This window comes from Perissodus microlepis, chromosome 8, assembly GCF_051167445.1.
Source record: "Perissodus microlepis isolate ML-2025 ecotype Zambia chromosome 8, ASM5116744v1, whole genome shotgun sequence".
In the NCBI taxonomy this organism is placed as follows: domain Eukaryota; kingdom Metazoa; phylum Chordata; class Actinopteri; order Cichliformes; family Cichlidae; genus Perissodus; species Perissodus microlepis.
In genome coordinates, this window is record NC_140468.1 from 26,883,000 (window position 1) to 26,907,637 (window position 24,638).

General features: G+C 37.4%; 1 protein-coding gene and 1 long non-coding RNA gene across 4 annotated transcripts in view; both read right to left on the minus strand.

Moving 5' to 3' along the window:
* Nucleotides 1-24,638, minus strand: part of LOC146382123 (uncharacterized) — a 236,424-nt gene that overhangs the window by 67,184 nt on the left and 144,602 nt on the right. The window lies entirely within an intron of this gene.
* Nucleotides 14,899-20,710, minus strand: LOC146382124 (uncharacterized). Of its 3 annotated transcripts, none has more exons than XR_014801197.1 (6): nucleotides 19,764-20,710; nucleotides 16,853-19,532; nucleotides 16,211-16,367; nucleotides 15,852-15,959; nucleotides 15,625-15,746; nucleotides 14,899-15,482 (listed from the first exon to the last, which is right to left on the minus strand). It is a non-coding gene; the product is annotated as an uncharacterized LOC146382124 (long non-coding RNA). The 3 variants fall into 3 exon arrangements; XR_014801196.1 differs by having other exon boundaries at nucleotides 16,853-18,718; nucleotides 19,452-20,710; XR_014801195.1 differs by having other exon boundaries at nucleotides 16,853-17,608; nucleotides 19,452-19,871.

Consider the following 24,638-nt stretch of genomic DNA (forward strand, 5'->3'; position numbering starts at 1 on the left):
GTATATCTGAGTCTTCTATCAAAAGTTACAGCTAACTTCATGAAGTTTTAAAAAAAAGGCTTTCTTTCGCCAAGACAGTGCGTTTCTCGCTATTACATGCATTTGAATGGAGTTCTCGCACGAAACAAAGTATAGGTTTTCATCTTGTGAATAACTTGGAAATCTTAGCTCAAACAGCTTTAAAACCTGTTTGCTCAACACGGGGATATTGAATTATATGAGATAAAGCCATAAATACGTATATCTGAGTCTTCTTTCAAAAGTTATAGCTATGTTTAAGAAGTTGTACAAAAATGCTTTATTTCACCACGTTAGTGCGTTTCTCGCTATTACATGCATTTGAATGGAGTTCTCGCACGAAACAAAGTATAGGTTTTCATCTTGTGAAAAACTTGAAAGTCTTAACTCAAACAGCTTTAAAACCTGTTTGCTCAACACGGGTATATTGAATTCTATAAGATAAAGCCATAAATAAGTATATCTGAGTCTTCTATCAAAAGTTACAGCTAACTTCATGAAGTACAAAAATGCTTTATTTTGCCAAGACAGTGCGTTTCTGACTATTACATGCATTTGAATGGAGTTCTCGCACGAAACAAAGTATATGTTTTCATCTTGTGAAAAACTTGAAAGTCTTAACTCAAACAGCTTTAAAACCTGTTTGCTCAACACGGGGATATTCAAGTCTATAAGACAAAGCCATAAATACGTATATCTGAGTCTTCTATCAAAAGTTATAGCTATGTTTAAGAAGTTGTACAAAAACGCTTTATTTCACCACGTTAGTGCGTTTCTCGCTATTACATGCATTTGAATGGAGTTCTCGCCCAAAACAAAGTATAGGTTTTCATTTTGTGAATAACTTGAAAATCTTAGCTCAAACAGCTGCAAAACCTATTTCCCCAGCACGGAGATGCTGAATTCTATAAGGCAAAGCTGTAAATACGTATATCTGAGTCTTCTATCAAAAGTTACAGCTAACTTCATGAAGTTGTAATAGAAGGCTTTCTTTCGCCAAGACAGTGCGTTTCTCACTGTTACATGCATTTGAATGGAGTTCTCGCACGAAACAAAGTATAGGTTTTCATCTTGTGAATAACTTGAAAATCTTAACTCAAACAGCTTTAAAACCTGTTTGCTCAACACGGGGATATTCAAGTCTATAAGATAAAGCCATAAATACGTATATCTGAGTCTTCTATCAAAAGTTATAGCTATGTTTAAGAAGTTGTACAAAAACGCTTTATTTCACCACGTTAGTGCTTTTCTCGCTATGACATGCATTTGAATGGAGTTCTCGCCCAAAACAAAGTATAGGTTTTCATTTTGTGAATAACTTGAAAATCTTAGCTCAAACAGCTGCAAAACCTATTTCCCCAGCACGGAGATGCTGAATTCTATAAGGCAAAGCTGTAAATACGTATATCTGAGTCTTCTATCAAAAGTTACAGCTAACTTCATGAAGTACAAAAATGCTTTATTTCGCCAAGACAGTGCGTTTCTGACTATTACATGCATTTGAATGGAGTTCTCGCACGAAAAAAAGTATATCTTTTCATCTTGTGAAAAACTTGAAAGTCTTAACTCAAACAGCTTTAAAACCTGTTTGCTCAACACGGGGATATTCAAGTCTATAAGACAAAGCCATAAATACGTATATCTGAGTCTTCTATCAAAAGTTATAGCTAACTTCATGAAGTTGTAATAAAAGGCTTTCTTTCGCCAAGACAGTGCGTTTCTCACTGTTACATGCATTTGAATGGGGAACTCGCCCGAAACAAAGTATAGGTTTTCATTATGTGAATAACTTTAAAATCTTAGCTCAAACGGCTGCGAAACCTGTTTGCCAGGCACGAGGATATTGAATTCTATAAGATAAAACCATAAATATGTGTGTCTGAGTCTTCTATCAAAAGTTACAGCTATTTATATGAAGTTGTACAAAAACGCTTTCTTTCGCCAAGACAGTGCGTTTCTCGCTATTACATGCATTTGAATGGAGTTCTCGCACGAAACAAAGTATAGGTTTTCATCTTGTGAATAACTTGAAAATCTTAGCTCAAACAGCTTTAAAACCTGTTTGCTCAACACGGGGATATAGAATTCTATAAGATAAAGCCATAAATACGTATATCTGAGTCTTCTATCAAAAGTTACAGCTAACTTCATGAAGTACAAAAATGCTTTATTTTGCCAAGACAGTGCGTTTCTGACTATTACATGCATTTGAATGGAGTTCTCGCACGAAAAAAAGTATATCTTTTCATCTTGTGAAAAACTTGAAAGTCTTAACTCAAACAGCTTTAAAACCTGTTTGCTCAACACGGGGATATTCAAGTCTATAAGACAAAGCCATAAATACGTATATCTGAGTCTTCTATCAAAAGTTATAGCTATGTTTAAGAAGTTGTACAAAAACGCTTTATTTCACCACGTTAGTGCTTTTCTCGCTATTACATGCATTTGAATGGAGTTCTCGCCCAAAACAAAGTATAGGTTTTCATTTTGTGAATAACTTGAAAATCTTAGCTCAAACAGCTGCAAAACCTATTTTCCCAGCACGGAGATGCTGAATTCTATAAGGCAAAGCTATAAATACGTATATCTGAGTTTTCTATCAAAAGTTACAGCTATTTATATGAAGTTGTACAAAAACGCTTTCTTTCGCCAAGACAGTGCGTTTCTCGCTATTACATGCATTTGAATGGAGTTCTCGCACGAAACAAAGTATAGGTTTTCATCTTGTGAATAACTTGAAAATCTTAGCTCAAACAGCTTTAAAACCTGTTTGCTCAACACGGGGATATAGAATTCTATAAGATAAAGCCATAAATACGTATATCTGAGTCTTCTATCAAAAGTTACAGCTAACTTCATGAAGTACAAAAATGCTTTATTTTGCCAAGACAGTGCGTTTCTGACTATTACATGCATTTGAATGGAGTTCTCGCACGAAAAAAAGTATATCTTTTCATCTTGTGAAAAACTTGAAAGTCTTAACTCAAACAGCTTTAAAACCTGTTTGCTCAACACGGGGATATTCAAGTCTATAAGACAAAGCCATAAATACGTATATCTGAGTCTTCTATCAAAAGTTATAGCTATGTTTAAGAAGTTGTACAAAAACGCTTTATTTCACCACGTTAGTGCGTTTCTCGCTATTACATGCATTTGAATGGAGTTCTCGCACGAAACAAAGTATAGGTTTTCATTTTGTGAATAACTTGAAAATCTTAGCTCAAACAGCTGCAAAACCTATTTTCCCAGCACGGAGATGCTGAATTCTATAAGGCAAAGCTATAAATACGTATATCTGAGTCTTCTATCAAAAGTTACAGCTAACTTCATGAAGTTTTAAAAAAACGCTTTCTTTCGCCAAGACAGTGCGTTTCTCGCTATTACATGCATTTGAATGGAGTTCTCGCACGAAACAAAGTATAGGTTTTCATCTTGTGAATAACTTGGAAATCTTAGCTCAAACAGCTTTAAAACCTGTTTGCTCAACACGGGGATATTCAAGTCTATAAGATAAAGCCATAAATACGTATATCTGAGTCTTCTATCAAAAGTTATAGCTATGTTTAAGAAGTTGTACAAAAACGCTTTATTTCACCACGTTAGTGCTTTTCTCGCTATTACATGCATTTGAATGGAGTTCTCGCCCAAAACAAAGTATAGGTTTTCATTTTGTGAATAACTTGAAAATCTTAGCTCAAACAGCTGCAAAACCTATTTTCCCAGCACGGAGATGCTGAATTCTATAAGGCAAACCCTTATTTATGTGTGTCTGAGTCTTCTATCAAAAGTTACAGCTAACTTCATGAAGTTTTAAAAAAAGGCTTTCTTTCGCTATTACATGCATTTGAATGGAGTTCTCGCACGAAACAAAGTATAGGTTTTCATCTTGTGAATAACTTGGAAATCTTAGCTCAAACAGCTTTAAAACCTGTTTGCTCAACACGGGGATATTGAATTATATGAGATAAAGCCATAAATACGTATATCTGAGTCTTCTTTCAAAAGTTATAGCTATGTTTAAGAAGTTGTACAAAAATGCTTTATTTCACCACGTTAGTGCGTTTCTCGCTATTACATGCATTTGAATGGAGTTCTCGCACGAAACAAAGTATAGGTTTTCATCTTGTGAAAAACTTGAAAGTCTTAACTCAAACAGCTTTAAAACCTGTTTGCTCAACACGGGTATATTGAATTCTATAAGATAAAGCCATAAATAAGTATATCTGAGTCTTCTATCAAAAGTTACAGCTAACTTCATGAAGTACAAAAATGCTTTATTTTGCCAAGACAGTGCGTTTCTGACTATTACATGCATTTGAATGGAGTTCTCGCACGAAACAAAGTATATGTTTTCATCTTGTGAAAAACTTGAAAGTCTTAACTCAAACAGCTTTAAAACCTGTTTGCTCAACACGGGGATATTCAAGTCTATAAGACAAAGCCATAAATACGTATATCTGAGTCTTCTATCAAAAGTTATAGCTATGTTTAAGAAGTTGTACAAAAACGCTTTATTTCACCACGTTAGTGCGTTTCTCGCTATTACATGCATTTGAATGGAGTTCTCGCCCAAAACAAAGTATAGGTTTTCATTTTGTGAATAACTTTAAAATCTTAGCTCAAACGGCTGCGAAACCTGTTTGCCAGGCACGAGGATATTGAATTCTATAAGATAAAGCCATAAATATGTGTGTCTGAGTCTTCTATCAAAAGTTACAGCTATTATATGAAGTTGTACGAAAACGCTTTCTTTCGCCAAGACAGTGCGTTTCTCGCTATTACATGCATTTGAATGGAGTTCTCGCCCAAAACAAAGTATAGGTTTTCATTTTGTGAATAACTTGAAAATCTTAGCTCAAACAGCTGCAAAACCTATTTTCCCAGCACGGAGATGCTGAATTCTATAAGGCAAAGCCGTATTTATGTGTGTCTGAGTCTTCTATCAAAAGTTACAGCTAACTTCATGAAGTTGTAAAAAAGGCTTTCTTTCGCCAAGACAGTGCGTTTCTCACTGTTACATGCATTTGAATGGGGAACTCGCCCGAAACAAAGTATAGGTTTTCATTATGTGAATAACTTTAAAATCTTAGCTCAAACGGCTGCGAAACCTGTTTGCCAGGCAGGAGGATATTGAATTCTATGAGATAAAACCATAAATATGTGTGTCTGAGTCTTCTATCAAAAGTTACAGCTATTTATATGAAGTTGTACAAAAACGCTTTCTTTCGCCAAGACAGTGCGTTTCTGACTATTACATGCATTTGAATGGAGTTCTCGCACGAAACAAAGTATAGGTTTTCATCTTGTGAAAAACTTGAAAGTCTTAACTCAAACAGCTTTAAAACCTGTTTGCTCAACACGGGGATATTCAAGTCTATAAGACAAAGCCATAAATACGTATATCTGAGTCTTCTATCAAAAGTTATAGCTATGTTTAAGAAGTTGTACAAAAACGCTTTATTTCACCACGTTAGTGCTTTTCTCGCTATGACATGCATTTGAATGGAGTTCTCGCCCAAAACAAAGTATAGGTTTTCATTTTGTGAATAACTTGAAAATCTTAGCTCAAACAGCTGCAAAACCTATTTCCCCAGCACGGAGATGCTGAATTCTATAAGGCAAAGCTATAAATACGTATATCTGAGTCTTCTATCAAAACTTATAGCTATGTTTATGAAGTTGTACAAAAAGGTTTTGTTTCGCCAAGACAGTGCGTTTCTCGCTATTACATGCATTTGAATGGAGTTCTCGCACGAAACAAAGTATAGGTTTTCATTTTGTGAATGACTTGAAAATCTTAGCTCAAACAGCTGCAAAACCTATTTCCCCAGCACGGAGATGCTGAATTCTATAAGATAAAGCCATAAATACGTATATCTGAGTCTTCTATCAAAAGTTATAGCTATGTTTAAGAAGTTGTACAAAAACGCTTTATTTCACCACGTTAGTGCTTTTCTCGCTATTACATGCATTTGAATGGAGTTCTCGCACGAAACAAAGTATAGGTTTTCATCTTGTGAATAACTTGGAAATCTTAGCTCAAACAGCTTTAAAACCTGTTTGCTCAACACGGGGATATAGAATTCTATAAGATAAAGCCATAAATAAGTATATCTGAGTCTTCGATCAAAAGTTACAGCTAACTTCATGAAGTACAAAAATGCTTTATTTTGCCAAGACAGTGCGTTTCTGACTATTACATGCATTTGAATGGAGTTCTCGCACGAAAAAAAGTATATGTTTTCATCTTGTGAAAAACTTGAAAGTCTTAACTCAAACAGCTTTAAAACCTGTTTGCTCAACACGGGGATATTCAAGTCTATAAGACAAAGCCATAAATACGTATATCTGAGTCTTCTATCAGAAGTTATAGCTGTGTTTAAGAAGTTGTACAAAAACGCTTTATTTCACCACGTTAGTGCTTTTCTCGCTATGACATGCATTTGAATGGAGTTCTCGCCCAAAACAAAGTATAGGTTTTCATTTTGTGAATAACTTGAAAATCTTAGCTCAAACAGCTGCAAAACCTATTTCCCCAGCACGGAGATGCTGAATTCTATAAGGCAAAGCTATAAATACGTATATCTGAGTCTTCTATCAAAAGTTACAGCTAACTTCATGAAGTTGTAAAAAAAGGCTTTCTTTCGCCAAGACAGTGCGTTTCTGACTATTACATGCATTTGAATGGAGTTCTCGCACGAAACAAAGTATATGTTTTCATCTTGTGAATAACTTGGAAATCTTAGCTCAAACAGCTTTAAAACCTGTTTGCTCAACACGGGGATATTGAATTCTATAAGATAAATCCATAAATAAGTATATCTGAGTCTTCTATCAAAAGTTACAGCTAACTTCATGAAGTACAAAAATGCTTTATTTTGCCAAGACAGTGCGTTTCTGACTATTACATGCATTTGAATGGAGTTCTCGCACGAAACAAAGTATATGTTTTCATCTTGTGAATAACTTGGAAATCTTAGCTCAAACAGCTTTAAAACCTGTTTGCTCAACACGGGGATATTGAATTCTATAAGATAAATCCATAAATACGTATATCTGAGTCTTCTATCAAAAGTTACAGCTAACTTCATGAAGTTGTAAAAAAAGGCTTTCTTTCGCCAAGACAGTGCGTTTCTGACTATTACATGCATTTGAATGGAGTTCTCGCACGAAAAAAAGTATATCTTTTCATCTTGTGAAAAACTTGAAAGTCTTAACTCAAACAGCTTTAAAACCTGTTTGCTCAACACGGGGATATTCAAGTCTATAAGACAAAGCCATAAATACGTATATCTGAGTCTTCTATCAAAAGTTATAGCTATGTTTAAGAAGTTGTACAAAAACGCTTTATTTCACCACGTTAGTGCGTTTCTCGCTATGACATGCATTTGAATGGAGTTCTCGCCCGACACAAAGTATAGGTTTTCATTTTGTGAATAACTTGAAAATCTTAGCTCAAACAGCTGCAAAACCTATTTCCCCAGCACGGAGATGCTGAATTCTATAAGGCAAATCCATAAATATGTGTCTCTTAGTCGTCTATCAACATTTACAGCTGTCTATATGAAGACGATGAGAAACGCTTTATTTCACCACGTTAGTGCGTTTCTGACTGTTACATGCATTTGAATGGAGTTCTCGCCCGACACAAAGTATAGGTTTTCATTTTGTGAATAACTTGAAAGTCTTAACTCAAACAGCTTTAAACCTGTTTGCTCAACACGGGTATATTGAATTGTATAAGATAAAGCCATAAATAAGTATATCTGAGTCTTCTATCAAAAGTTACAGCTGTCTTTTTGAAGTTGACAAGAACTGCTTTATTTCGCAAAGACAGTGCGTTTCTCAGTTACATGCATTTGAATTTAGTTCTTGCCCGACACAAAGTATAGGTTTCAATTTTTGAATAACTTGAAAATCTTAGCTCAAACAGCTGCAAAACCTATTTCCCCAGCACGGAGATGCTGAATTCTATAAGGCAAAGCCATATTTATGTGTGTCAGAGTCTTCTATCAAAATTTACAGCTGTCTTTATGAAATGGCGTTATTAGCACAAATCAGTCCCATAGATATGGACCATCTCCTGCTAGATTGTTCAGAAGGTTGTTATCATCCATCCAGATGGAGGATCACTAACAGGAGCGTGGGAAGACTCCAGAATCCACTCTGGCTGGAATCCGGTGGGTACAGCAGTGTTTACAGGTAAGACCATTTAAACGGACAGCATTTATAGAATGACTATAAAAATCAGCAAGTGTCAATAATGTTAATGTGGTTATGTTAGTAATACACCGAGTGCTAATATAACAGCTTTAAGATGCATTTGTAGATATTATTACGTGTTTTACCATCTTTATGGTGCTAGCTTAAAGTTACGGTGTAAACGTTAGCTTACATTGTAGTAAAGCTGTTACTGTTTAAACGATGTTAGCACAGAAATATTAGCTTCTGTCATGACTGATGAAGTTACTAGTTAATAAAGTTTCCAGTAAAGTGTTTAATCGCAGCCACAGATGGATATCTCGATTAGCTTCAGTGCATCTGTAATAAATATGTGCAAGTTTCAGTGCTTCGTTTAAACTGTATGATACTTATACTGACCCAGGGTCAGTGTAAAATACAATCCTAGCTGTGTGAACAAAGCCTGGCTCCTTTAATCCTGCATGACAAACCTCAGGATGCAGGTTATTATTACTCTTTCCTGCTGGCACACCTGTCACACCTGAGAGTCAGCTAGAAACGTACAGTGAGGTGGACATCATGCAAAGACTGCCAGACTCTGTAATACTGCAAATGATCAGTGACTCAAGTTAACACTAAACTTTAAACGGTACCTCTGTGTCTCTGTGTGTCTCTGAACATTTAGGATTGAGTCAGGCTGCATTGACTTTATTTATTGGGACGTTAATGTGTTAAAAGCAGGTTGAAGACGGCTCAGAAACATTTGAAGATTAAAATTTTGAATTATGGCTGCTGGTGGTTTGTAAAGCCTATACTCAGCTGTATTTTTGTTACTAATTTATGTTTGTTGTTGTTTAACACCGATTTCAGAAGAGCAAATATGCTTAATAGTTTAACTAGATTTCATTTGTCAGTGTGGGACTGCTGAGTCACCTGAAGAACTCATTTCATTCATTCTCCACATGATGTACATTTACAGAAATGTTTCACAGGAAGTGATTCCTCCCAAAAGGGTTAACTAGTGTGTTTCCATAGATTATCTCTGTATGAATGTACTTCTTAAATGAAGGCAAGTGTTTGTCCTTTTTTGTTCCTCAGTTACAGTACGTGATATCAAGGGCAGGCGGTCAACACTGGGGGAAGACAAGAAGCAGACGTACTTCCAAGAGGGAGCTGCAGTGAGGACACAGCCAGGTCACTGAGGTCAGAGGTCAGAATCTGAAACAGCTCAGGTTTGTATTTTAGGGGTTATAAAAAATCAAAATGTATTTATGAAGAAACCTTTAAATAATAGTCATAATTATGATTATTATAACAAATATCAAACATTTAAGTGGATTTTCTGTTACACATATTGTGTTAGCCCTGCAATAAACTGGCAGCCTGTCCTGTCTCTGTCCTGTATCAGCTGGGATAGGCTTCATCCTCCCGCAACCCTGAATTGGATACATTGTATTCCAATTATGTAATCTGATCATTTACAAACTCAAGGTATCTAATCAAAATGTAAGTAATAATTATAAAATGGGAAAGCAGAAATAAGTGTGACATAAATGTAAATGTGCTAGCTGACATAGAGGACAGCTACATGCAGTCTGAAAAACCTTTTTTGTCAAGTTTGCAGGTAACAGGTATTTGCAGGAAACAACTTGTCCGGAACTGTTTTTATCATCTAAGAAACATTTCAAAACTCAGACTACTGGTGTCAAAGGCAGAACTTGAGATGATTATTCATGCTTTTATCTCTTCTCGTTTGGATTATTGTAACGGTCTTTTTACGTGTCTCAACAAATCAGCTCTGGATCGCCTTCAGTCTGTACAGAATGCAGCGGCAAGACTTTTAACTGGTACAAACAAGAGGTCACACATTACTCCAGTTTTGGCTTCTCTTCATTGGTTGCCTGTAAATTTTAGGGTTCATTTTAAAATTTTAGTTGTAACTTTTAGAGCTCTGCACGGTGAAGCTCCCCAGTATATCTCTGACCTGCTGAAACCTCATGCTTCATCCCGAGCACTTAGGTCTTCAAGTCAGAGGCTACTGGTGGTCCCACGTACTATGTTTAAAACACGTGGGGATCGGGCTTTTCAGGCACTGGCACCTAGGCTGTGGAACTCTCTGCCGTTGTCTTTACGCTGTCTAGACTCTACTGACTCCTTTAAAAAGCAGCTAAAGACATTTTTATACAAACGGGCTTTTAATTAATTTTAACTTGTATGTCTGATCTTATTGTAAATCACTTTGTGATTTTTATCTGTGAAATGTGCTATATAAATAAATTTTACTTTACTTACTATATCAGCACAAGACATTCTTACACTGTAACTCAGTGAAGCATTATTGGTCCCGTCTGTTTGGATAAATATAGTAAGTTGATGTATGTCCATTTATTGACACATTTTCTTAAGTGCTTATCCAGTTCAGGATCACAGTGGAGCTGCAGCTGAATATGTTCACTAAATAAACCTTACAAAAGTTAACAATAAACCTGCATCCCTGTATGTTGTTGTCCACAGGATGAGAAAATCAAACTGGAAGACTGTGGAACATGTTAATAAATTTTTGTGTTTATCCCTGTGTCTTTCACAGGAGGCGCTGGAAGGTTTCCCTAATAGTTCCTGGTGAATCAAAGCAGAACCATAAAGGTTGCTGGATTGCATGATGGCCTTACCCCTGAGCAGTCATCCTGTTAAAGGAGGAACCAGTTAGAAGCTGATTTCAAAGTAGCTGAGCAGATTTCATCTCAAGTAAGCGATTAACTGTTTGTTAATCTGTTCTGCCACTTAAAGAGCATTTAAGGACATCTTTTGAGTGTCCAGTTGAATTAATTCTACTGGCTCTCATGGTCATTTGTTATTATAGACATATTTTTCATGTTCATCCAGCTATTTAGTAAATTCTATCTATTTAGTAATATCTGTCAGCTATAAAATGTAATATAAATATAAACAATATCTAAATATCTCCTGCCCTTTATATTTTAATGATGTAAGTCTGTTATCGTGTTACATTAGCATTCCTCACATATCAATGAGATGCTGTACAGTACAATCCTACTGACGCAGCAGAGGGATAACGACGGCTATTCAACATCGTTACACGACACATTCGAGCTGCATGACGCAGACAAAGTGACTAAATCATCTTTTTTGTGGTTTATTGTCTTCAAACCAGCAGACAAAGCTGATGGCAGAAGATGTCGGAGAAGAACTTCAGGCCGTGTACTGAAAAGGTATTTTTTTCTTGTTATCAAACAACATTTGGAGTGACGGCTTCTACAACTGGTTGTGCTAAAGTAAAGCTTACAGTCTAAGAAATCACAGTGTTGCTATTCAGCAGAAAGAGAAAAGCTCACTTGTTTGAATTTATTTACAATCATAGTTTTATAAATTCTGACTGTAAACATCTTTTACAGCTTTGATATTGTTTGACACTAGATATCAGGTTTAATTTAAAGGTTTCTGTGTCCCAATGAGCCATTTACACTGACCAGTGTTTCACTTTAACTGTAACACATTCATTATTTAGTTCCAACATTTCTAAGAGAAATAACTGAATGTAAAAAATGGCAGCCCTCAGGCCAGGTTTAATTGATAGAGATATATGCATGCATTATGAAATTTATGTATCCCAGATAATTGTTATTCATCTAGTCATGGCAGACCCACCCCTTCCTCCCAAGTTAACTGCAACCCAAAAGAACTAGTGGGGCTATTTACACACTCACAACCAGTGTGGGGTAAAAAGAGCCACCAAAAAGCTGTCAGCCACAGATGTGCTAGAAGAGTTAGAAACTCTACTTATGGAGAAACTTTCTAAGTCTAACAGGGGACAGGTACTCCTGCCCAAATAACATGATATAACCCCACATACAGCCCAGCCATAAAATGAACCAAGTCATTTAGTTAAAGACAGCATGGGACCAAATGCATGTAACCAGCCTGCACCAACCTGGCATTTCTTCCTCCTGAATTAAATGAATGAATGGATGAAAGTTAAATGACTACAAACGTAAAGCCACTAGTTCCCACACTGGAATTCCCTGACACTGTGTGTTAACCGTATTTAGCTTGTATCAACAGTTGTAACAGGCTAAGCCACCTGAGACACTGCATTGAATGATTGTTCCTGTCTTAATGATTTCAGCTGACTGGTTTCAGCTCAGATGTTCTGCTTTTTCCTTTCAGTAGATCAAAGCAGCTCGTGCTCCTTCTGCTTCCAATTTAATGGCAAGAAGAAGAAGAAGCAGAAGACTGCTTCAGCGAAGTGGCGTTCATGGTCTCAGTGAACAGTCATGGTCACACACTGCATGTGGTTTTAAAAGCAACATGTCTGTTCACTACAACGATTGAGATGTGTAATATTAGTGCAGCTACGGTTTGTTCTTGAACATCAGTTCTGTTTTCTACTTTGATCACTTAGACCAAAAAAGTGTTGTTTTCAGATTCTTTCTTTTAAATCTATAAAGCACCTGCTCATTTTTTATTACAATTAGTTTCACATAAATGTTAGTGTTTCCTTTATAATCTTTTAATGCTTACACTACACTGTACATGTCTACATTAGAGACATTTCTGTTACCTGTTTCTGTTGACTCAGAGTTGTGAAATGTTCTTTTATTTGATGCACAATATGAAGTTCATAATTTTCTTACAAATAAAACTCTAATGACAAACATGAACAGCTGTGCTTATTTCTGAGACATGAGTTTTTGAATGTGTTCATATTTAGACAGTGTGCATCTGTATGCTGAAACTGTAATGGTGAACCTGAGGTGATGGTCAACAGAAGGCAAATATATATCAATATAAAACAATATTGAAGTAATGTCTTTACCCTCTGCAGCGTGTGGACGCTGTGCACACAATCACCTTATTCACTGTAGTAAACATGCACCGCTAGCTCACGTGACTGACTGTCTCCATAGTTACATCGTATATTATTAGCTATGTAAACAGCTTCCAAAGATACCGCCATAGCTCTCTGCAGCTGTAACACTTTCACACTTTGCAAATCATTTCACGTTTTTGATAGTTATGAAGACAGAATATGTTTTTAAGGTCATGCTAGGCGGTTGCTATGGTGGTTGCTGTGGACTTGGGTGGACCGCGTCCGATTCCTGTTATTAGCTGTCCGCCGTAGGAAGGCTGCGTTCCATTTACAAGTAGTGACAGTCTGCCGTAACTCGAACTCAAACCCCGCTTTGTTCTTTAATTATAGGCCTTTTATAGCCGTTCATGACACGCACACACACACATAAAGCACTTTGCCTCACCATGAGAATGCAACTTTACCTAACCTAACCTTTAAAGTATCTGATATAGGATAGAAAAATGAAGCAACCAGAGATTTAATGATGAAGACTCTGGGTTCTGTAGTGACCTGAATGACTCTTTGCATACAATTTATTGAAGAGGACTTTAGAATGCACTTTACATTTAGACTGTTGCTGTTTAATTTTTTACATTGTTGCGGTGTTATGTCATGAATAAGGTTCACCTGCTGGGGGTTTGATGGATCAGCTGGACAATACAGTCAAAGACAGACTTCATTCATCATATGCAAGAATCCTAGTTGGATTTTTGTTGTCACTCATGTTTTTGAACCAAATATTGAAAACAATTCTGACAGACTGGATACCTGGCCAGGTGTACATTACCTTGTACTCAAGCATCCCAGGACAGAGCCCTGCCCCACCATGTGTCTGGGTGGATACGTGGTTATAATATAAAAGGACCGATACTGAATATGAATATTTCATGAAAATTGAATTATAATACAAATTAGTAATAAGGGTTTCTCTGCGCCCTTATCTACCCCATACTCAAAGAGCTGCGGGCAGAGAGGGTGACAGGAGAGGATGGCACTGAAGAGAAGATGCTCGGTTTCTGGAGTCTCCTGGTCCTGTCAGTATTAGTAGGATGCATCTGCTGTCTTCTCGTGGATGCTCACCTACCTTGACTCGTTCCAGCCTGGTATGGATTTCCCAACACTGCGGACAGTGGCCCATGTCAGAGACGTTTGATATTGATTACATATGTCTGAATTGCTAACCCTAACCCTAGCTCAACAGACCACAATGCTCTGGACTGTCAGTATTATTACATGCTGTGAACATAAGTAGCTTTGATCACAGTTTATGTTGTAAAGAGAAGGAATATTGAAAAAAAGATCAACATTGTGATATTATTTCTTCCAAACTGACCAGAAACATGCTTGTCAGACTCTCACAGCAAAGGATCAGACTCACTGTGCATGACGGCTCAGGCCAATGATGTCTGTTAGATTGTCAGTTGTTTAGTGTGCTTCTGTACAGTTAGGGTCACCATCTCTATTTCAGAATAATTAATATGCGGAAAACACTAAAAGTTGATTGTCTTCCAATATTCTAACATAATTAAAAAACTTTAAGTTTGTAAGTACATATTGTTACAGTCCTAATGCCAATATGATTCTTCATAACTCCTGCTTTGAAATACTGAACTTTAAAATTTACCTGATGAAAGATAATTTACAGTGGCACTCTGTCAGGATAATTCTGACTATAAGATCACTGTATTAATCTGAATCCTTCTGAAATGTGCTGTGAATGAATGCTGATGCAACTCACTGTGGGAAAGCTGTTAATAAAATGAATCTGTGACACATGCAACACATTCACAGAGGAAGAGAACAGAAAGGGAGGACACGCAGAGGCTGTGTTAAAGTCAGAAATCCAAATCTTTAGTCAAAAACAGGCGGCGGTTACAAACAGGAAGACAAGCAGTCCATCAAACAGTCTACAGGGTCAAACATTCAGAGAATTCAAACAGCAGTAAAAAATAACTGGACACTGAAAAACTTAAAGCAATGTGTGACGCAATAAAAGGAAGCAGCGCAGTATATTCACTGAATTATCATCAATTACAAAAGAGAAAAAGAGAAAAGGAGAAAAACTATGATTTCTAAGAAAATAAACCTTGATGGAAACATACAGAATGTAAACTATGTGAGTTTGGTGAACTTTGTTAGTAACAAATGAGGTAAAAACCCAAAACAGACAAAACACAGAAAGAGGCTCTCAGTATTCATTAATAATTAGAAAGCATCTAAACATTCTGGTCGTGGATTTTTACAGTCTTAGTTCCGCTCACTGTCATCATTATAATCATCATAATCAATGGGTCTTGAGGTGGGCGGGACTGTCTCTGGTGATGTCACCATGAAGGAACAGCATCTGGCACGTGTTACTGAAACGTCCCAGTACACTGGTGTAGTTTCCTCTCCAGCTGTTTGACATTTGACACTTCAACATTAAGGGGAAGAAGAAGAAACAGTGTTAGGTCAGGTGACCACATGGTTTCTAAAGTAACTGACAGGAAGTAACCAGGCCGTTAGAAATGGATGGCATGTGTTTAGAGTTACTGGAGTTGGGTAACTCTACTTACCAAAAGCAGAAGCACACAGATGACAGATCAGATGCTGAATGTTGCAGGAACATGCTCATGTGTGGTGATCATTCAATGCTGCTCCGGCAGGTTAGACAGTCCAAGACTGATATACTGCCCATCTGAGAGTTTGAAAACACACATGCAAAGATTTATTTTGTATTACAGTCAAAGTTGGATATTCATTTTTGTCCTTTAAAAATGTTTGTGTATTTGAAAGCACTAACATTTAAGGATGACTTGGATTGTCTCCTTTAAAGGGGAGACAAGTGAATCACTGATCCACGTCACTTTACCTGGATGATGACTCCTCTCCCCCTCACTCAGAAACACTCCTAATATAACCAAGCAAATAAATAATATTGAAGATTTACTTACATCATTAAAAAACCAGGAAAAACATCTTCCTTTGATTCTATTTCTCCTTTCTGCTGAACATCAGGCAACAAATATCTCAATAAATCACAGTAAAATGTAAAGCACATATTTTCTCTGCTTTGTCTAACCTCTGCAGAGCCTCTGTCAAGAAAAACATATCTGTAAGCATAAAACAAATATACATTTCATAACACGTCACTGGACAAACCTCGGTCAGTTGATTTCCTCTGTGCAGTGCAGACAAGCATCAGTCAGCAAGTCAAGGTGGTGAGATGGACTGGTGCCCTTTGTGACTCTGCTGGTTCTTCTGAGGAAACAGCACCGTCTCTCCACACCGTCACCATCTATGAGCACAAACTGCCGCTCTGCCAGCATGTAGGAAATCACATATCACACACACAAGGGTGAAGAAACATTAGAGCTCAACTTTGGATACTTTAGATCTAAACAGATCAAACTAGCTCTTAGTTTCAACAATCAGTGAACAGACAAACAATGATACCATACGGATTCTGTATGAATACAATATGGTATTTTCAATACAGGTGTCAAATTAATTCATTAAAACTAATACAGATATATGTATATATATTTTTTTGATAAATTAGTTTGCTAAATGATAAGAATATATTTTTTTTTCATTTAACAATTGCAACTGAAAGAAATTAAATATTGAACAAAAATATATTGTCACATTCTGAGCATGCTCAGCATGCTGACAGACTTGAAGTTGCTACAGATTTTAAGAAGTGATAATTATAGAGAAGAAACTTCTCTTTTTCATCCGTTTAATCAAACATTTGATGCCTCAGCTGTCTCAGTCCTATAGCGTTCTGCAACTACAACTAACCTGAAGCTTGGATTTGGCTGCAGGTGCTCCTGTACATCCTTCTCAACATGTGGGTACCATTTAATCACACTTCTTCCTGAGCTTTGCTTCATCACAAGACCAAAGGTGGCATCCCGTGTCACGGTCATATCATCATCCAGAAGAAACATTTGAAGAAACATCATGGAGAAGAAACATTTACGTGCCTCCTGGTTTTGTTTTCTGATCCTGCAAAAAGACTGAGGACAACAAAGCCCAGAGAACACGAGATACACAACATCCAACATTCAGACTCAACAGCCTCCATAAATGAAGAGCACCAGGTTGGTTCAGTTATAGTAGATATAAGCATACTTCACATTACTGGGTATGAATAATAATCAAGAGACAAACTTTAAAGATGCAGAGCATGATGTCCCATCATCAGACTGTAAACAAACATCCACCAGGCTTCTTTGTTGGCAAAATTGATGATTCTCCCATCAGGGATCAGTAGAGTGTATTAACCTGTGGTATAAGCAGCAGTCACTGAAATATTACTGTTTCAGATAAGAAATCTAGCACATAAAAGCCCGGGTGGGAGGGATCTCTGCAAACTGACTTAGTGTGAAGCTCAACAAAAATCTGACTCTCCAGTCACAGACAAACAAAAACCTCCAGCTGGGAGATAGAAAACGCTGTCTGGGTCTTGCTGGATGTTGCTGGTCAGAGTCCCACATTAGCAGAGTGCTTCTTGGTCCCACTGACCCATGTGGACAGTGACTGTGGAGAACTGTTCTGGAAAACAGAAAAGAGAATTAAAATAACAAAAAGCCAAACAGGATTTCCACAAAGACTCTCTTGGAATCAGCAATCAAAAAAAAACACTGGTTCATATTTCAATTAAATATGAACAGGTTCCTTAAATGTACGCAGTTAAGATCTGATTTAATTTAATTTCCTTCACACAGCACATTTGTCCAGGCTGACAGGTAAACATAGAATTAATCTCAGGTAACATGACTCATAGTAGAGATTCAGTAAGAAAGATTGCTAGCTCTAATATTATTACCACACAATCCAAGGACACACCAACAGCTCAGATTTCTAGAACTATTTAAACAAATGTCATCTGAATATTCAATTCAGGTTCACAGTGGGAGGGTGGGGGGTGTCGTGGAATTTTTTAAATAAAGTCTGCAACACAGAAAGAGCTGTGATCAAGCTATTTATTACTGCGCCAACACACATCAAACATCACAGTTCAGTCATGTCAGCGCTGCCACAGAAGTGGTGCTCCTACTCCTTTATGCATTCCAAGGAAGAGGGAGGAAGTTACAAACTGATCCTACCACACTTCACGTGTCTCGCTATGAAACCTAACGGATCAATGGTTATGCTGTTTTGTGCCCTTGGCCTTATCAGCACCTGTAAAGGGAGTTGTTTTCTCAAACTGCTGACGCTGAAGTAAGTTCATCTAGTTTTAGAAACTTTCACTGAACAGTCTATAACAGTGTCACAACTAAGCATATGCATAAGCACTTAAATACTTTAAATGAAAATATCAGAAAAATTCTATTACAGAGGCTAGAGCCTGTCCCAGTAGTCATAGGTAGAGCACACCTGGACAGGTCACCAGTCTGTCAGAGGACTAACACAGAGACAGACATCAGAGTAACAAATCTATTTAAAATTAATGTAAGTTTGCTGCAGCTGTATGTATGAACATGTGTTTCTGTGCTCACAGTCCACCTCTCAGGAACCTGCAGTTCATTTTAAGTCTACTTTAAACAGACCTCACAAAAGGCTGATGTGGCTGGATCAGTAGTCTGATTTAAGTACGATACCTTTGGCCAGGGATTAATCTGGTGCATCGCTTCACTGCAGTCTTACGTATTTTCCCCACACCTGAATTAAAAAAAATACTGATATATACAAATAACAGCTTCAGCTGATGCAGCTCGACTCAATCCTAGATGTTCAGCACACAGAGACACAGAGGTACCGTTTAAAGTTTAGTGTTAACTTGAGTCACTGATCATTTGCAGTATTACAGAGTCTGGCAGTCTTTGCATGATGTCCACCTCACTGTACGTTTCTAGCTGACTCTCAGGTGTGACAGGTGTGCCAGCAGGAAAGAGTAATAATAACCTGCATCCTGAGGTTTGTCATGCAGGATTAAAGGAGCCAGGCTTTGTTCACACAGCTAGGATTGTATTTTACACTGACCCTGGGTCAGTATAAGTATCATACAGTTTAAACGAAGCACTGAAACTTGCACATATTTATTACAGATGCACTGAAGCTAATCGAGATATTTGCTGTCAATCTGTGGCTGCGATTAAACACTTTACTGGAAACTTTATTAACCAGTAACTTCATCAGTCATGACAGAAGCTAATATTTCTGTGCTAACATCGTTTAAACAGTAACAGCTTTACTACAATGTAAGCTAACGTTTACACCGTAACTTTAAGCTAGCACCATAAAGATGGTAAAACACGTAATAATATCTACAAATGCATCTTAAAGCTGTTATAGTAGCACTCGGTGTATTACTAACATAACCACATTAACATTATTGACACTCGCTGACTTTTAATAGTCATTCTATAAATGCTGTCCGTTTAAATGGTCTTACCTGTAAACACTGCTGTACCCACCGGATTCCAGCCAGAGTGGATTCTGGAGGCTTCCCACGCTCCTGTTAGTGATCCTCCATCTGGATGGATGATAACAACCTTCTGAACAATCTAGCAGGAGATGGTCCATATCTATGGGACTGATTTGTGCTAATAACGCCCATTGTATGGACTGATAACAGCCGAAGCGGGTGAATAAAGTCACCCAGTAGCTAGCTGTGCCATTACCCAGCATACACCAGCACAATATTAGGCACAGCACCACCATAGACATTTTCAGTGGTTTTGAATGCAGGACATGGTTATCTTACCTTGTAAAACGCATGACAATAAAACAGCTAACCACCATAAAATGGTATTGTGTGTGTATGTATGTGCATGTGTGTGTGTGTGTGTGTGTGTGTGTGTGTGTGTGTGTGTGTGTGTGTGTGTGAGAGAGAGAGAGAGAGAGGGAGAGGGAGAGGGAGAGAGATCAAAGGCGTGCGTTTATGTTTTTTCTTGATCAAGAGTGAGCCTCCTCTCTCTTATTGGATGTATGGTATAGCATGTTTATTCAGGTGCACCTTTGAAGTCTATGAGAATACTTTGCAGCCTCGTCTGAGTGGTCATTTCTGCACAGACACAATGAAGCGTGCACTCAGTTTAGAGGAGGCTGTTGCTGCAGTTTTGCACTCTTCAGAAAGTGAAAACGATACCACAAGCAGTGGAGATACTTCTGACAGCGAAGAATTTTTGCCAGGCACCGAGGAGCTTTGCAGCTCGTGTGAGGAGGAGGAGGAGGAGAAGGAGGAAGAAGAGCAGGAGGAAGAGACAAGACTGGAGGATGGCCAGTGGAGATCTAAAAATGGAGAAATCATGTGGCAACCCACACATGAAGAGGTCCTGCCATTTTTTCCTCCCCCCATTTTAACCCCAGGACCAACCCATTATGCAATTCGTAGGATCAGCAGCCCTGTGAGCACTTTCCATCTTTTTTTTGCAGAGGACATTATGCAGCTAATCCTGCATTTCACCAACCTGCAGGGCAACAGGTCAGTAAAAGACTGGAAGGACATAGATGAGGAGGAGTTGCAGGCTTACATGGGGCTTGTGATGCTGGCTGGCCTGTACAGGTCTCAACATGAAACGACAACAAGCCTGTGGGATGGGGAGACAGGGCTCTTCTGTTTCCTGCTACCATGTCAAAAAAAAAGATTTGAGCAAATTAATCGGGCAGTAAGATTCGATGATCGTCTCTCCCGTCCAGGTCGCTACAGGGGGGACAAGGCTGTGGTTTCCTACATCCCCAAGCAAAGAAAAAAATGTTGTCTTATTGAGCACCAGGCACCGTGAGCTACAAGTCCAGGACTCTGGGAAGAGAAAGCCCCACATCATCCTGGATTATAACAAATGCAAAGGGGCTGTGGATCATCTGGACCAGGTAAGCACAATTATAAGTCATTTATTTGCCAAATTGTTTATCGTTTCTCATTGTTATAACTGATAAAGTCAGATAATGTGATTATGATAGTTTTGATATGAGATGCTAGTTTTAGACTATGATAGTTTTGATAGTTACAGAAAGGAGGGGGGGGGGTAATAGTTTGACGCCCACGGGCAGGAAGAATCTATAAAGTTTATGAAAAAACGCTTTATTTCACCACGTTAGTGCGTTTCTCGCTATTACATGCATTTGAATGGAGTTCTCGCCCGACGCAAAGTATAGGTTTTCATTATGTGAATAACTTGAAAATCTTAGCTCAAACAGCTTTAAAACCTGTTTGCTCAACACGGGGATATAGAATTATATAAGATAAAGCCATAAATAAGTATATCTGAGCCTTCTATCAAAAGTTACATGTAACTTCATGAAGTAGTACAAAAAGGCTTTATTTCGCCGAGACGGTGCGTTTCTCGCTATTACATGCATTTGAATGGAGTTCTCGCACGAAACAAAGTATAGGTTTTCATTATGTGAATAACTTGGAAATCTTAGCTCAAAGAACTTTAAAACCTGTTTGCTCAACACGGAGATATAGAATTCTATAAGATAAAGCCATAAGTAAGTATATCTGAGCCTTCTATCAAAAGTTACATGTAACTTCATGAAGTTGTACAAAAACGCTTTCTTTCGCCGAGACAGTGCGTTTCTGACTATTACATGCATTTGAATGGAGTTCTCGCACGAAACAAAGTATAGGTTTTCATTATGTGAATAACTTGAAAATCTTAGCTCAAACAGCTTTAAAACCTGTCTGCTCAACACGGGGATATTGAATTATATGAGATAAAACCATAAATATTTGTGTCTGAGCCTTCTATCAAAAGTTACATGTAACTTCATGAAGTTGTAAAAAAAGGCTTTATTTCGCCAAGACAGTGCGTTTCTGACTATTACATGCATTTGAATGGAGTTCTCGCCCAAAACAAAGTATAGGTTTTCATTATGTGAATAACTTGAAAATCTTAGCTCAAACAGCTTTAAAACCTGTCTGCTGAACACGGAGATATTGAATTATATGAGATAGAAACATAAATATGTGTGTCTGAGCTTTCTATCAAAAGTTACATGTAACTTCATGAAGTTGTACAAAAAGGCTTTATTTCGCCGAGACGGTGCGTTTCTCGCTATTACATGCATTTGAATGGAGTTCTCGCACGAAACAAAGTATAGGTTTTCATTATGTGAATAACTTGGAAATCTTAGCTCAAAGAACTTTAAAACCTGTTTGCTCAACACGGAGATATAGAATTCTATAAGATAAAGCCATAAGTAAGTATATCTGAGCCTTCTATCAAAAGTTACATGTAACTTCATGAAGTTGTACAAAAAGGCTTTATTTCGCCGAGACGGTGCGTTTCTCGCTATTACATGCATTTGAATGGAGTTCTCGCACGAAACAAAGTATAGGTTTTCATTATGTGAATAACTTGGAAATCTTAGCTCAAAGAACTTTAAAACCTGTCTGCTCAACACGGGGATATTGAATTATATGAGATAAAACCATAAATATTTGTGTCTGAGCCTTCTATCAAAAGTTACATGTAACTTCATGAAGTTGTAAAAAAAGGCTTTATTTCGCCAAGACAGTGCGTTTCTGACTATTACATGCATTTGAATGGAGTTCTCACACGAAACAAAGTATAGGTTTTCATTATGTGAATAACTTGAAAATCTTAGCTCAAACAGCTTTAAAACCTGTCTGCTCAACACGGAGATATTGAATTATATGAGATAGAAACATAAATATTTGTGTCTGAGCTTTCTATCAAAAGTTACATGTAACTTCATGAAGTTGTACAAAAAGGCTTTATGTCGCCGAGACAGTGCGTTTCTGACTATTACATGCATTTGAATGGAGTTCTCGCACGAAACAAAGAATAGGTTTTCATCTTGTGAATAACTCGAAAATCTTAGCTCAAACAGCTTTAAAACCTGTTTCCCCAGCACGCAGATGCTGAATTCTATAAGGCAAAGCCATGAATATGTGTCTGAGTCTTCTATCAAAAGTTACAGCTGTCTCTATGAAGTTGATGAAAAACGCTTTATTTCGCCAAGACAGTGCGTTTCTGTCTATTACATGCATTTGAATGGAGTTCTCACACGAAACAAAGTATAGGTTTTCATTATGTGAATAACTTGAAAATCTTAGCTCAAACAGCTTTAAAACCTGGCTGCTCAACACGGGGATATTGAATTATATGAGATAGAAACATAAATATGTGTGTCTGAGCTTTCTATCAAAAGTTACATGTAACTTCATGAAGTTGTACAAAAAGGCTTTATTTCGCCAAGACAGTGCGTTTCTGACTATTACATGCATTTGAATGGAGTTCTCGCACGAAACAAAGTATAGGTTTTCATCTTGTGAATAACTCGAAAATCTTAGCTCAAACAGCTTTAAAACCTGTCTGCTCAACACGGAGATATTGAATTATATGAGATAGAAACATAAATATGTGTGTCTGAGCTTTCTATCAAAAGTTACATGTAACTTCATGAAGTTGTACAAAAAGGCTTTATGTCGCCGAGACGGTGCGTTTCTGACTATTACATGCATTTGAATGGAGTTCTCGCACGAAACAAAGTATAGGTTTTCATTATGTGAATAACTTGAAAATCTTAGCTCAAACAGCTTTAAAACCTGGCTGCTCAACACGGGGATATTGAATTATATGAGATAGAAACATAAATATGTGTGTCTGAGCTTTCTATCAAAAGTTACATGTAACTTCATGAAGTTGTACAAAAACCTTTATGTCGCCGAGACAGTGCGTTTCTGACTATTACATGCATTTGAATGGAGTTCTCGCACGAAACAAAGTATAGGTTTTCATTATGTGAATAACTTGAAAAACTTAGCTCAAACAGCTTTAAAACCTGGCTGCTCAACACGGGGATATTGAATTATATGAGATAGAAACATAAATATGTGTGTCTGAGCTTTCTATCAAAAGTTACATGTAACTTCATGAAGTTGTACAAAAAGGCTTTATGTCGCCGAGACGGTGCGTTTCTGACTATTACATGCATTTGAATGGAGTTCTCGCACGAAACAAAGTATAGGTTTTCATTATGTGAATAACTTGAAAATCTTAGCTCAAACAGCTTTAAAACCTGTCTGCTCAACACGGGGATATTGAATTATATGAGATAGAAACATAAATATGTGTGTCTGAGCTTTCTATGAAAAGTTACATGTAACTTCATGAAGTTGTACAAAAAGGCTTTATTTCGCCAAGACAGTGCGTTTCTGACTGTTACATGCATTTGAATGGAGTTCTCGCACGACGCAAAGTATAGGTTTTCATTATGTGAATAACTTGGAAATCTTAACTCAAACAGCTTTAAAACCTGTTTCCACAGCACGCAGATCCTGAATTTTATAAGGCAAAGCCATGAATATGTGTGTCTGAGTCTTCTATCAAAAGTTACAGCTGTCTCTATGAAGTTGATGAAAAACGCTTTATTTCGCCAAGACAGTGCGTTTCTGACTATTACATGCATTTGAATGGAGTTCTCGCACGAAACAAAGTTTAGGTTTTCATCTTGTGAATAACTCGAAAATCTTAGCTCAAACAGCTTTAAAACCTGTTTGCTCAAATCGGGGATATTGAATTCTATAAGATAAAGCCATGAATATCTGTGTCTGAGCTTTCTATCAAAAGTTACATGTAACTTCATGAAGTTGTACAAAAAGGCTTCA